Here is a 4,749-nt window from a genome sequence, read left to right on the forward strand (position 1 = left end):
TTGATGTCAGCTTCATGGCGCGTCTCCTTCTTCTGTTTCTTCTCTTAGGTGTCGCAAAAGGCGCGCGTGAACACGGTGCCCATAACGGAAATTTGCCAAGGAAAGGTCACATTGTTACCCCACCAATATGAAGAGCGTGCAAAATTCAGTCAAATTCATGATAATTGACAGTGATATTCACGAGCTATCTCATCGGAAAAAATAGTCGAACATCTTGCTTTTCGGGACACTGGACCATAACGCGCGATGACTTTCTGAGCGCAATCGCTCTCAGCCCGACGAAATGAGGTCCCAAACACATCCCACAGTGTGATAGTAGAAAAAGTAACAGTTCCTGAAATTGGGAGAGGGACAGCATTATCCCAGCGAAAGCCTGACGCGATAAGCGATGCCTGTGCTATCTCTTTCTGCGATGCCGGGGTGGGCTGGGTTTCCAACCTCCTCAAATTTACATTTACCTTACTCAGGACTGGGAAAAGGAATGCGCCGTTGCACATATGACGCTGACTGAATGTAACTCTTGAAGGCTCTGGAAGAACAGTTAATTTGTGACTGATACGCAACAGCTGACAGATTGAGATTTACCTTGCTCAAGACAGAGAAAAGAAATGCGCCGTTGCGCATATGACGCTGATTGAATGTAACTCTTGAAGGCTCTGGAAGAACAGTTCATTTGTGACGGATTCGCAACAGCTGAGAGATTTACATTTACCTTACTCAGGACTGAGAAAAGGAATGCGCCGTTGCACATATGACGCTGATTGAATGTAACTCTTGAAGGCTCTGGAAGAACAGTTGATTTGTGACCGATACGCAACAGCTGACAGGTTTACACTTAGCTTACTGAGGACTGAGAAAAGGATTGCGCTGTTGCACATATGACGCTCATTGAATGTAACTCTTGAATGCTCTGGAAGAACAGTTCATTGGTGACAGATACGCAACAGCTGACAGATATAGATTTACCTTACTGAGGACTGAGAAAAGGATTGCGCTGTTGCACATATGACGCTGATTGAATGTAACTCTTGAAGGCTCTGGAAGAACAGTTGCTTTGTGACAGATACGGAACAGCTGACAGGTTTACATTTACCTTACTCAGGACTGAGAGAATGCGCTGTTGCACATATGACGCTGATTGAATATAACTCTTGAACGCTCTGGAAGAACAGTTCATTTGTGACGGATACGCAACAGCTGACAGATTGAGATTTACCCTACTCTAGACTGAGAAAAGGAATGCGCCAGCAAGCTACGGTGGCGTCCCGTCGGCACGGGCTGTTGGCCCAACGTCATTGGCCAGGTCCTCGCCGACGTAGTTGGCAGTTAACGTTGGCCAGACGTTAGAACATGACTGGCTGGCCGACTTAGTTGGCTGCCAACTGGTGCCCGACTTTATGCCGAGAGTCGGCCGTCGGCCAATTTCAATTGGGAAGCACCGCTCTCCGCCTTGAAAAAGGCACACACACAGTTTTGTCTGCTGAAAACTTGAAGCCGTTCTCAGTGAACCATTTACTCAGTTTGTTAATGGCAAGTTGCAACTGTCTTTCGCATGTGGCTAAGTTCGAGGATGAACATGAAATCTGTAAATCGTCGATATAGAGGGAGTATGTGATAGTCGCGGGTATCGCTTTGGCAACAGAGTTCATTTTGGGAAGAAACAGGGTGACACTCAGCACACATCCCTGCGGAGCGCCATTCTCTTGCACAAACGGGCGGGAAAGGGTTGTGCCTAGTCGCACCCTAAACATTCTTCCACTGAGGAAGTCTGAAATGCACTGGAAGAGGCGGCCGCGTATTCCGCATGATTTGAGATCAAGCAATATACCGTATCGTCAAGTTGTGTCATATGCCTTTTCTAGGTCAAAAAAGATTGATACACAGAGTTGTTTTTTAAAGGTCAGATATGCAGATTTTGAAGTGCCGCAGAACTGAGCGATACTCGCGCTGTGTGTTCATTGCCGAACACTGAATATGTGTGCGAAATATCTTGCTTCAACTGTTCGTAGTTTTTTAGAAAACAGTTTTTTTAGTTCCCACGCCCGGCCGTCAGACCGTCGGCAAACCCTGCGCACGGGCGCACCGACATCACTGCTCTCGGTTTATCTGTCTTTGGCTTGGCATGGACTCTTGGCTTGGCTGCTTGGCTTCTTTCGTTTCCTCCTCTGTGCATCGTACATAAGCGGACAGCTGTTATGTTGTTGCTAAGCCGGAAACAAAGCATGTGAATGTTTTTTTTTTTTTTTGGCACAGCGTCGTTTGGAAAGTGCACTTCCTTGTTCTGACCTTGCCTTTTATGGGCTGGAGCGATATGATTCGTAAATATGCCACGGCGAAGTTGTCGAAAGTACGAGAGTGCTACGCTGTTACAACAATTCATCGGTGCATTCAAGTGTTACCTATTATAAGCTGCCAAAAGACCAAGCAGTGCGAAGCTCTTGGCTGACAGTGGTGCCTGCTAATTTCCACTGCAAGGATTTCGTCCACGAATGTTATCATAGGTTACGCGCGATTCCAGAGGCAATTTGGAATCTCGGCGCGAAATCGTCTGATGAAAATCTGAGGTGCCCGACGCATAACATTTTGAACGTGCCACGGAGGATCAAGGCAAAAAACGAGAGCAAAAAATGGTAAGTCGAGGTTCAGATATAAAAAATAGCAAGCTTAATGAATCGATTGTGCAGCTGTCCTACTGCGCTTACTCTGATATAACCACGATTAACAACACAATAGTACTATTGATAATCTAACTTCTGAATTATCACAGGTGCACGCTGAAGGCGGAAATGAAGCATGATCTGGCTTGCATCTGGTCATGAAGAAATTGCTGACACGTTAGTTGCAGTCCACCTCCACCAACAGGTATGACAATGTGATGTTATAATTTGAGTATTCATCTATGTTCAACTTTTCATGTGCACTCGCATGCAGACATTTTGACACCACTTTTAAATCTGCCCTCAAAGTTACAACCTGTGCTTCCAGGGTGGAAAACAAAGATCGCCATTCCGATTAGCTGCTATCTCCCAGTTCAAGCACTTTTGTGTCTGGACACTGGTTCCTGTGGATGGGGTGTTACAAGCTTTACTGTCTGATATAGAAGGTACGTTACACTAGTTCATTTAATTTGTCTTTTGCACATTTTTGTTACTGTTAGCTGGATTACTGTTGGACATACAATCCTTTGACACACCGAAGCTGATGTCGCCTCTGATAACATTTTAGAATTTCCAGTGTCATCAACGTCCATTGAGGAAGGTGCCTTTACTATCTGTGAATCTTCAACTGAAGAATAGCCCAGAATTCATGTTAACATTGTCTACTCTTATTAATTCACTGTCTGTTTTCTGAGAGCTAAGAAAAATGGAAACTATTTATTTGTCACAACTTCACACTGGATACTGGTGTGGTACTGGCTTGACATGTAAGCTAAAATACCTGGATTCTACAATAATTGTGTTCAACTTGGTGCATTACCGTGGGCAATGCCACATTCACTACATTTTTAGTGGGTCCGGTGCACAAATACTGTGTGCATACTGCATACATACATACTGTTCGATAGGCAAAAATACCTGAGCAGTGCTGTGTAGTCTTTTTACCCAAAGTCCATACTCTTACTGCAAAGTCACAGTACGTAGAACAGCAATGTCCAGGTATGCTGCGATAGAGATCCACAACAGAAAGAAGACTGTTGAGAGCATCTAAATTTTAATGAGACGAGACTTTCGTGCACAAGGCTGCTCTTGTTAATGTCTAACATGAAGTTACAAAATCCCAGAATATATAAAACATGTTGTAATGTAGAGAGCGAGGGGTGGTACAGACATAAAGATAATTATATAATCATATATAATAAAATAAAAAGGGGGTACAACTGCCCCCTCAACTCAACTCGACAACTCAGTAACTCTACTTATTCTCTACCTTACAACATGTCATATATTCTGGAATTTTGTAACTTGATGTTAGACATCAAGAAGTACAGCCTTCTGTGCAAAATGATTCTTTCTGTTGTGCACAATCATTATGCAGTAAATGCGACTATCCATTTCTTGTCATTAAATGCTTTTCCTTTCTTTCTTTCTTTTTTTCTGCAGTGATGAGCATCCATAAGGACACATGCCAGAAAGGGAGTCTCTTTGGGATGACAAACCCTCATCACCTCATGAGGATACAATGGTTGACGAATGGTTCTCAAGCACATCGAAATTTCCAACAAATAATTCTTGAAAAAGCCAGTCAGTGCTAGCACCAGGAACTGAACGTGGGCCATCCTGCTACCAGTCAGAGATGTTCAGTGGTGTAGCCGCGGGGGGGCTAGGGGGGGCTCGAGCCCCCCCTACCTGCCACGGACCGACCCACACAAATCGTGCAAATCCGAGAACATAATATATGGGGGGGGGGGACCAGTGTGACTATCGCGAAAGTTCTTGCAGTTCATGGCGTCTATCTAAGAAGCATTCTTGAATGGTTTTCAGAGTATGAGCTTTTCAAAATACTTCCAATGTCGTGACACCACTTCATTGGTCATGACAGCCTATACATGTAATCGTACTGTGAACGTCTAAATCAACTATTTTCGTTCCCTTTTTTAATCCACAGTTTGAAGTGTGCACAAGTATGTGTGTGTTGTCGACACAGGATCAGCGGGGGGGGAGGGGGAGTTTTCGTATCGAGCCCCCCCTACCTTTGAGGTCGGGCTACGCCACTGGAGATGTTACATTTCAGGCGCTCATTGACTTTTGG

The 4,749-nt window shown here is 44.5% G+C and overlaps 1 long non-coding RNA gene across 1 annotated transcript; it reads left to right on the top strand.

The window, feature by feature from the left end:
- The first annotated feature begins 2,560 nt into the window (after positions 1-2,560).
- Positions 2,561-4,206, top strand: LOC135401260 (uncharacterized). The gene is made up of 4 exons (XR_010424769.1): positions 2,561-2,630; positions 2,768-2,862; positions 2,986-3,103; positions 4,101-4,206. It is a non-coding gene; the product is annotated as an uncharacterized LOC135401260 (long non-coding RNA).
- Positions 4,207-4,749: the final 543 nt, after the last annotated feature.

This window comes from Ornithodoros turicata, chromosome 1, assembly GCF_037126465.1.
Source record: "Ornithodoros turicata isolate Travis chromosome 1, ASM3712646v1, whole genome shotgun sequence".
In the NCBI taxonomy this organism is placed as follows: Eukaryota; Metazoa; Arthropoda; class Arachnida; order Ixodida; family Argasidae; genus Ornithodoros; species Ornithodoros turicata.